At 42.5% G+C, this 10,673-nt stretch overlaps 1 pseudogene across 1 annotated transcript; it reads left to right on the forward strand.

Annotated features, from left to right (window-relative positions):
• Nucleotides 1–2,772: 2,772 nt before the first annotated feature.
• Nucleotides 2,773–6,284, forward strand: LOC100502001 (uncharacterized; annotated as a pseudogene). Its single transcript, NR_169063.1, is given in 4 exon segments — nucleotides 2,773–3,218; nucleotides 4,607–5,268; nucleotides 5,578–5,659; nucleotides 6,126–6,284. The product of NR_169063.1 is annotated as an uncharacterized protein (transcript).
• Nucleotides 6,285–10,673: the final 4,389 nt, after the last annotated feature.

Genomic DNA, 10,673 nt, shown 5'->3' on the forward strand with positions numbered 1-10,673 from the left:
AACATCAACATAAACACATAATCGGTTAAGTCGCTTTCTAGATCCTGAATCCTATGGACACATTTATCTTCCTCCGCACGTGTTGACGCCTTTTCGGAGCGCCAAATACTCAAGAAGAACCGGCGGCGGTGCTCTCTGGTCAGGCGCGGACGGTCCGCGGCCTGGGGCCGGACGGTCCGCGGCCTGGCGCAGGGGCTAGGTTTTCCTGCCTGACGTCCGGAAGGTCCGCGCCCTGGGGCCAGACGGTCCGCGCGTGCGCAGGGGCGGCGGAAGATCGCCGGCGGCGCCTGGATCTCGCTCCCGGGAGGGACCCCGTCGGGGAGGAGAGATCCTAGGGGTTGTCTAGGCTCGGGCCGGCTGACCTAGACTCCTCTAATCGACGTAGAGTCGAGGAGAGGCGGAGAATTTGGGGATCGAGAGGCTAAACTAGAACTAGACTAGAACTACTCCTAATTGTACTGGAAATAAATGCGAATAAAAGTTGTATTGATTCAATTGATGCTTACAAATCGGCCGTAGACCTCTCTATTTATAGAGGAGGGGGGCTGGACCCTTTACACAACTGATTTCGAGCTAATTCCGCGAATATAGCTAACAACCGTAGCACAAAACTCGAAACCGTAATCTGTTCTGCGCACGCGCGGACCGTCCGGCCCACAGGCGCGGACTGTCCGGACCGCGGACTGTCCGGACCGCGGACCGTCCGGCCTCAGGGCCGGACCGTCCGCCAGCTCTTTTTTGGTTCAAACATATGCCCCCCTGCCTTTTGGTGGAGCTGGGCGAACCAAAAGCAACTAACTCGATGTGATCACATCGGTTCTCTTAGGCATCTTGCCACATACTAGGATGGTACTGTTTGAGGAAACGCCCATTCAAAGCCTTTGGTAAATCCTTGCCTTGTAATGTTTGTAGTAAATAGGCGTTACCAGACATTACCTGTTTTACTTTATAAGGACCCTCCCAGCTTGGCGACCATTTCCCAAACTTCCGGTCTTTATTCCTTAGAGGCAAGATGGTCTTCCACACCAGATCCCCTACTTGAAATGACTTTGCTTTGACCTTCTTATTGTAGGCCCTGGCTACCATAATCTTGTCCTTTTCTATTGCTCCCAAAGCTATCACCCTCTTGTCGGTCACTTCATCAATATTATCCATCATTGAATTATAATAATCAGTGACAGTTAGATCATTTTGTCTGGCGAACCTAACAGCATTCAAACTTATTTCCACAGGCAATACTGCTTCCTGCCCATAGACAAGCTCAAAAGGAGATACTTTAGTAGCACTATGTTTAGATATTCTATGAGCCCATAAAGCTTCGGACAAAATCTTATGCCAATGTTTAGGATTATCATATATCTTCTTTTTATCAAACTAATCAATGTCCTATTACTAGACTCGGCCTGTCCATTGGCCTGAGCATAATATGGAGATGAATTAAGCAGCTTAATTCTGTATAATTCAGCAAATTCACGTACCTCCTTTGACATAAAAGAAGTCCCTTGATCTGTAGTCAAGGTCTGGGGAATGCCGAATCTATGAATAATATGCTCAAGTATGAACTCAATTACCTCCTTGTGTGTCATGTTTTTCAGAGCAACGGCTTCAGTCCATTTGGTAAAGTAGTCAGTGGCAACTAACACGAACCGATGCCCCTTTGATGATGAAGGATGAATTTCTCCAATAAAGTCTAATCCTCATCCTCTGAAAGGCCAAGGCTTGATGATAGGATGTAATTCGGCTGCAGGGACCAACTGTAGGTCACCAAATTTTTGACACACTTGGCAACCCTTGTAGTACTTGAAACAATCAGCTATCATGTTAGGCCAATAAAAACCAGACCTTCGCAACAGCCATTTCATCTTTGGAGCCGATTGATGGGTACCACAAATTCCTTCATGCACTTCGGCCATGGCTAATATAGCATCATCTGGGCCCAAGCACTTAAGCAGGACGTCGTTGACTATTCGGCGGTAGAGTTCATCACTCATCAAAACATACTTGAAAGCTGTACGCCGAATATTCTTATCTGTCCTGACATTGGGATTTCGTAAATAATTTGTTATGGGCGTTCTCCAATCACTTGCATCGGCTTCATTATCAGCCGAATCGACTAGGAGAACCTTCACTACAAGAAACTGATAAATGTTCGTGGGTTTTGTTAAGAACGTGGGTACCGACGTTCTTATATTAGTTAAGTTCATAGGGTTTTTAAAAACGTGGGTACCCACGTTCTTAAATTAAGTTCGTGGGCCCTAGCCAAAACCGTCGAATTTAATCTGTTAGAAACGTGGGTACCCACGTTCTTAGATTAAGTTCGTGGGCCAACTCGACACCGTCGAACTTAACCCAAAATACCAAATCCCTATCCCGCGCCGTGGGTCTCTCTCTCACCAGCTCTCAGCCCACCCACCGCCAGCCCGATAAGCGCGCCGCCTGTTCAGCGCGCCACCGCCGCCTTCGCCTGTTCAGCGCGCCGCCGTCGCCAGATCAGCGCTCTGCCGCTGCCAGATCAGCGCGCCACCGCCAGCCCGCCCACCGCGCCGCCGCCAGCCCACCGCACCGCCGCCGCCAGCCCGCCCACTGCACTTTCCTCTGTCGACATCACCATCTCGACTGTCGTTGGACAGCGGGAGGGCCCTCCAGGTTTCATCCCCTTCCCTTCTTTAAGCATCATCTGTATATCTTTAAGCCAGATCACCACTCGCTCGGTCACCGCACCCGGATGGGGCACACCGCCGCCGTTGCGGCCGCGGCCGCCGAACCCGCTCTCGGACTCACCAAGCCCAACGCCGTCGAGCCGCCTCAGGTCTATCTGCTGCACAGAGGCCCAAGAATTCGGTGCAGTAGCTAATGGCTTGTATCTCCTTGCAGGCAAGTGGACAAAGACTGTGAATTACTGGAGGCAGAGAGGATCATGGATTACAGTCTTTTGGTCGGTATTCACTTCAAGGACAGATGCAAAGATAAGTTAAAACGATGCATGCTTCTCACACATGCTTGGAGCTGCAAGATGCATTTGGAGTTAGGAGACTGAAAAATCTATTTGGTTGTTACAGCATCAATGGTGACAATGGTTGTTACAGACTGCATTTGGAGCATCAAATTTCTATTGTGGGGTTCAGGATACTTACCTGTTTCATAAGGGCTTCACATCTTATCTAATGTGGTGGTCAAACAACCTTCCTGATATTTATTCCTAACTATGCAGAATACTGGTACATATACAACTTCCTTTGAAACAACTGATCAGTTTGTTCTTGTGATCCCTTTTATGCATTTATTTGGCAGCTTAGTTCCAAATGGTTTGTCATAAGTTACTGATTTACATTTGAAGTCAGATATATTGTTGTACACTGCCACACTTGCAGCATGTGTTTGGTTGAGGGGTGACGAGGGATGGGTCAATTCCAGCATGTGATCCCTTAGATTCGGGTTCTCCTTGCCTTCTGAAAATGAGCGGATGGGGTAGATCCTTTTCGACACCGTTGTCTTTCTTGGCGTCTTGGGGTAATCCAGAACACAGGTTGGGATCCAAAACAGGGACAGGACAATTCCATTCCCTCTAGTCCCCAAACCAAACACATGCTACAATCTTCAATGTGTTCTTGATATGATCATGCTACATAGCCTTAATGTGTTTGCCTTTTAGACAAGGTTTTCGTTTCTTTTATTTGCATACCTTTGGTATCTTTCCACCACTATGTAGACTGCTGGTTTGTGACCCTTATCATTATCATCATTAGTGCATTTGATTATAGAACTTTGTTATGCTGCATATGTAGCTCATATATATGGTCAGAAAGTCAACTGTGGAAGTTACAAAATTATTTGTTTTTTGGTCACTAAGCAAGAACTGATTTCTGCCATGTAGGCATGTCCCTTCTGGTATCCTTTTGAGCAATGTGTGCTGCTTCAAAGTATTTGTTCTTTTCTACAATTTTTTTCATTTCTCATTATTTCTGGGTTTTGTTCAATAGCTATTCTGTTTGTTCTGATTTCTGAATGTTTTCTCTATGCATATTGTTTTGTTTGAACTAATTGCGGCTCTTTATAAATGGTTAACAATTCCTTTCTCATTATTTCTGGGTTTTGCTCAATAGCTATTCTGTTTTTTTTTCATTTCTCATTTTTTTGGATTACAGTGAAGTTGCAGGAATACAATCTCAAGTCTTATTGTATTTTTGGACTTTGGTGCTCATCTGCTACAGGTTCAGACATTGCATCAGTTTATTCACTAGCTAGTAGTAGCAGCGATGCAGACATGCCTTCTTTGCTGTCGCATTCTTGCCCTTGCATAATTTCTAGGACAACCTCCTCCCCACTCTTTATCACTTTATATGGCTGGAGCCTGGAGGCAGTCTTCGGCCTCAAAACACTAGCAGCTTGTGTGCGATCAGCTTTTGAGCATAGTGTGGTTTCTATGTTCCTTAGTAGAACGAACTATTATGCAATAGAATTAGCTTGACTATCAAACAAATGAAGTGTTTGTTCATTGTATTTGTGTTATGTAGTTTTCACATATATTTTGAAAGTTTTTTCTTCCTTATTTGCACATATATTTGTGGTTCTCGTTATTAAATAAACCCTATATTATTTTTTACAGCTAATGGCTATCCAGACTCGGAGGAGAAAAATGGTTCTCAGAAATATGATGTCTTCTTTCATTTTTATGTTTTATTACATTTGGGTACTACTACTCATCTCATATAAGAGGAAGTGTTGGAAAATAGAGAGAAGGATAAGAGTTAGAGAACTTAGAAGCAAAATGGTTCTCAGAAAGATATCATCTAGGAGGCTTCACTGTGCAAAATCCACCACGAAGCACAGAAGAATATTTTAACTTGTGCCATGCTAGAGCTAGAAATATTATTGAGAGAGCCTTTGGAAGGCTAAAGGGTCGCTGGGCTATTTTAAGGTCTCCGTCATTTTTTCCGGTCATCGCGTGGAAGAGGAAAAAGTAAAAGGGTGTGGACTTATTTTGAGGATGAAGCATTGGTGAAGGCACTCTATGAGCTATCCCTTGATCCAAAGTGGAAAAGTGAGGGTAGTTTCAAGAATGGTTATCTATCTGTCCTAGAAGTTACACTTGCTGAAAAAATTCCAGGTTGTGGCCTCACTTCAATTCCACATATTGAGTCTAGGGTCAGACACTTTAGAACAAAGTATGGTGCAATTGAGGTTATGCTAGCAAATAGTGGGTTTTCTTGGGATGAGAACAGGAAGATGGTACAATGTGAGAAGCAACAATATGAGGACCATTGTAAGGTAAATTAGCTGGCTATGATGTTTTCATGTTCTTTACATAGCCCACTGTGCTATTTTCAAGTTCTTTACATAGTTGGTTGTTGTTTTCATCTAGGAAACTGTTGTACTATTTTCACCTAGGAACAAAGTATGGTCATACATATAAACAATATAAACAACCATGGTTGTACTGTTTATTACATAGCTGATTGTGAATAGAGCTTCGCTAATAACCTGGAGTATAATTCTTTGTTACTTGGCAGTATAATTCTGTTTTGTACTTGGAAATTGCTAGATCTTATACTGATTTGTTATACTTATTTCTTGCAGAGATATCCTGATGCAAAGAGATGACCATGCTTTTTGCACTTCCAGAGACTCTAAGGAGGGAGTTCATACTACATATGATCCAGTAAGTATGTGTATGTTCAGTTATTGGCTTCACCATTGCGGCTGTCCCATTGTCACCATTGATGTTGTCTGTAACAATTAAATAGATTTTCTAGTCTCTTAACATCAAACGCGTCTTGCAGTTCATATTCTTGTTGTTCAGTAATAATACTTGCCTTTGCTATATATGCTTGTACTCAAGTTTGAATCTTTTTTCCCAGTGCCCCCTTAAAATTTATTTTTGTATTGTGGGGTTATTATTTTCTTTTTGTTTTTTTACATTTGCTAAAAAAGGATCGTTCTTTTCTGAGTTGAGGCCACAGCCGCACAGGTGACGGGTGTCCAGGGTGTTGTGGATCGATGCTAAGCAATTATGCATTATGCAGTTGTTTATGTGATAAATTGTTTTGGGGCGTAGGGGCTGGACGGTTCCATGATACAGTTGTTTATTTTTGTTTACGTAATGAATTATGCCTTTTATTGTTTAGATTCATGTTCTCGTTGAGGACCTGTTAGTTACAACCAAGGAGGTTCAACAGGAACAAAAGATTCCAGAGGAATGTGGTGGTTATCAGCCTATGATGAATCAACCTCAACTATGAGATAATGACAGTATTGTGATTCTGAATTTGGAAATATATGCTGTGACCGACCTTTGACCCCAGCGTTTTTGGCTGGAGCCTTTTCACTGCTAGATGCCTGGATTCCCCATGCTTGAGCGATGCTGAAAGTTCTGCCATGGTACCATTGTTTATGTAGTTGTGATTTGGATTTTTTTGTTTGGGGGGGGCGGTGCGGAGCTTAAGTGCATAGTGTGAAACGGTGTAGTCAATTGTCAAACAACTGCATAAAGGCAAGGAAGAAACACAAACAAAAAAACACTCAGAAAAAAAACTGAAAGCAAACCTAAACACGAAGAACAAAACATAAAAAGAACACAAGGCCAGAAACTTCTAAGACTCCCCCACGCGTGCATCGTCCAGCGGACTGCTTCTCCCTCCCTCCCTCCATTCCTGGCATGGCATTGCTCATCAGCTCTAGCATTGTTTGGTACTGTAGCTGTGGACCCGTTAATAATTGTTAGTAGATGAAAAATTGATAGAGAATCTTTTATCTTCACCTTCAAAAGATGATGCACATTGAAAGAAGTGAGGCCCTATTGCTGAATTTGAGAAGAACTCGAAGCTAGCTATTTTGGACCAGGCCAAGGTGACTGACTTCAGTGATAGGATCATTCGAAAGCTTAAAAACTGAGTTGGCTTGTACTCTATTATCAGACTTCTATGAAGTTTAAAAACCATGTAGCCGGACAGTTGGCTTTGCTACATACAATAGATTTTACTCTGTTATTAGATCTTCATACAATGGATTTTACTTTGTTATCAGACTTTCAAAATGAGATGGCTTGTACTCTATTATCAAATCTTCATACACTGCATGATTTTAAATAACACGGTGTTGCGTCTTGAAATGAAGTTTGTTTTCACTCTCATATTCATGTTCATGCACAAATATGGAAGCCACATTTTGTGTTTATCATGCTTTCCTATATCTTTGTGTACATGTGATTTAATGTCAGTTGTGTATTTATGAGAATTTTGGTTTATTTTGTAGGATTCCGGCTCTCATCAAGTGACTCCTCCCCCTCACGTTGACTTTGCGGACAGATGTCTCAATTCTAGTGGTGGAGCTACGAACAACAATCCGATGTCCTGATCGAGAGCGATGGAGTTAATGTTTGAACTTGTGTGTTTGAACTTGTGAACTAAAAATGTGAACTATGGATGTGAACTTGTATGAATTTGTGAACTATATATTTGGACTTGTGTGAATTTGTGAAATGAACATATATCAATGTGTTTGAAATATGTATTGTATGTGATATATTGTGTTGCATGTGATATTATGTGTGTCTAATTTTTCATTTTTGTATTTTTTATTTTTTTCTAGAAAAGGGTTAAGAACGTGGGTACCCACGTTCTTAAGGTTAAGAACGTGGGTACCGTCGAACTTATTGTGCAGTCCTCGCAGACCCACGCAGGGTTAAGAACGTGGGTGCCCACGTTCTTAAGGTTAAGAACGTGGGTACCGTCGAACTTATTGTTCAGTCCGCGTAGACCTCCGCAAGACACATAAGTTCGACGGCCACGTGACCCCGTCGAACTTAACCTTAAGAACGTGGGTACCGTCGAACTTATGGGAAAAAATTCGACGGCCCCCGTCGAACTTAAAAACGCACGTTCTTAATGTTAAGTTCGACGGTACCCACGTTCTTAATGTTAAGTTCGACGGTACCCACGTTCTTATGGTTAAGTTCGACGGGGCCGTCGAACTTACTTCTCTAAGTTCGTCCAAAAATCACCGTCGGCTATATTCGTCGGTAAACCCACGTTCTTACGGTAAGTTCGACGGCTTATTACATTAAGTTCGACGGTTTTTCACCCACGTTCTTTAACCAGTTTCTTGTAGTGCTTCCTGGCAACCTCGGACGGTCCGGCGCCTTCACGCGGACGGTCCGCGGCCTGTTGATTTGGCCCTGCACTGGTTATCAGATTTTCAGTGCTGTGAAATCTCCCTCGCTTTATCCGATAACCTGATGCATCTTGTGTTAAATTGTTGGCTCTATGATTCTCAACTCTAGAGATATGCCGAATACTGAATTCGTCAAAAGAATGGATTATGCTCCAACATTTTTCAAGGTAACTATTTAAAGTACCATCAAAACACTGATATTCTTCTAACACCTGTTGGACGACCAGCTGAGAATCACCAAATGCCTTCACATGTTTTACTCCCATACAATTTAAGAGTTCCAAACCGAATAAGAGGGCCTCATATTCGGCTTGATTATTAGTGCAATAAGTTTTCAATCGGCTAGAGAAGTCAAAGGAGACATTACTTGGTGAAACAAGCACAATGCCAATTCCTTGCCCTTCATTGCAAACCGATCCATCAAAATATAAAGTCCAAGGAGTAATAGTGAGGTATGACAGGTCTAGTTCATGAATATCATTAACCCGATGTTCTACAATGAAATCCGCTATGACTTGGCCTTTCATAGATTTCAATGGTTCATAGGCCAAGTCATATTCTATGAGTGCATAAGCCCACTTACCAATTCTACCACTCATAATTGGGTTATGCAACATGTATTTGATCACATCGGCTTGACCAGAAACAGTGCAATGACTAGACAATAAATAACATCTACATTTGGTGCATGCAAAAAACAAGCATAAGCATAACTTTTCAATAAAAGTGTACCTTGTTTCAGCATCCACCAACCTTCGACTTAGATATGTCACCACATGCTCCTTCCCCTCAGTTTCTTGTGTCAGAACAGCCCCAATGACCTTATCCTCAGCTGCAATGTATAATCGGAATGGTACTCCTGCTCGTGGTGCTTTTAATACGGGAGCCGAAGATAAGTATTTTTTGATGAGATCAAATGCTTCTTGCTGTTCTGCCCCCAAGCGAATTCGGCATCATTCTTAAGCCGAAGAATAGGGGTGAACGCATCAATCTTCCCGGCTAGGTTAGAAATAAACCTTTGTAAATAATTTACCTTGCCGAGAAACCTCTGTACCTCGACTTTACAGGTCGGAGGTCCCACATTCCGAATAGACTTGATTCGGTCAGGGTCTATCTCTATACCATGTTCATGTATGACAAATCCTAAAAACTTACCAGCCGACACTCCAAAAGCACATTTACGTGGGTTCATTTTCAAACCATACTGACGCATTTTATCAAAGGCTTTGCGCAAATCAACTATATGAGAACTAAACTCAGCCGATTTGACTACAATATCATCAATGTAAACTTCCACAGTGTTTCCTAACAATTCATGGAAGATCAAATTCATAGCCCTCTGATAAGTAGCACTAGCATTTTTCAGACCAAATGTCATGACAACCCACTCAAATAAACCAATGAAGCCTGGACATATAAAGGCCGTTTTAGACGCATCTTCTTCGACCATGAAAATCTGATTATATCCGGCATTACCATCAAGGAAGCTAATAATTCTATTTCCTGATGCATTATTGATTAATGTGTCGGCTATAGGCATGGGATATTCGTCTTTAGGAGTTGCTCTATTTAAATTGCGAAAATCAATGCATACTCTGAGTTTACCTGACTCCTTCTTCTCCACCGGCACAATATTGGAGACCCACTCTGCGTATCTGCAAGGTCTGATAAAATCAGCTTCTAGCAGCCGGTGGATTTCGTCCTTGATGCGTGGGAGAAGATCTGGACGAAATGTTCTAGCTCTTTGCTTGAAAGGTCTGAAACCAGATTTAATAGGCAGCCGATGCTCTACGATCTCTCGGCTTAATCCAGGCATTTCAGTATAATTCCAAGCAAAGCAATCTGAATATTCCTTCAATAGACCGATCATCTCATCTCTAGGATTGGTCTCCAAGGTCTTGTTTACAAAAGTCGGCCTTGGAGTTTTACCATCTCCTATGTCAATCTCCTCCAAAGGATCGGCCGATGTAAACCCCTGTCCTAGTTTATCAAGATCTCTGAATTCCTCTATTATGTTTCCCACAGAGGAATTAGAAGATCTTTGTGTGACGGCGGACTCTCCGGTCTCGGGGACCGGATCATCCGTAATACTATCCTTTTGCTGTGATGTATGTTCGGTCTTAAAGTCCGAACCATTTTGTGAAAGACCAGACCATCCGGCCTTGGAAGCCAAACTGTCCGTGGTCAGAGACTCATGAGTTTTGTGTGTATTCATCATTTAAACTTTATTTAGGATTTAGCCGATTCTCCATCGGCTCTAGCATTACAGGAATGAAACCTTTCTTATCTATACTTATGAATTGATAATCAGAAAAATCTACTCCTGTGAGACATGTAGCAGTCTCATAAGTCCAGAGTACAGGGGCATCGGCCACAGCGATGCAGGCCGATACATCAGCATGTACTTGTTCTATGTCATCGCCTACCCATTGTATTAGCATTTGATGTAATGTAGAAGGTATACATTGATTGGCGTGAATCCAATCTCTGCCTAGAATTAAACT

This window comes from Zea mays, chromosome 4, assembly GCF_902167145.1.
Source record: "Zea mays cultivar B73 chromosome 4, Zm-B73-REFERENCE-NAM-5.0, whole genome shotgun sequence".
Classification (NCBI taxonomy): Eukaryota; Viridiplantae; Streptophyta; class Magnoliopsida; order Poales; family Poaceae; genus Zea; species Zea mays.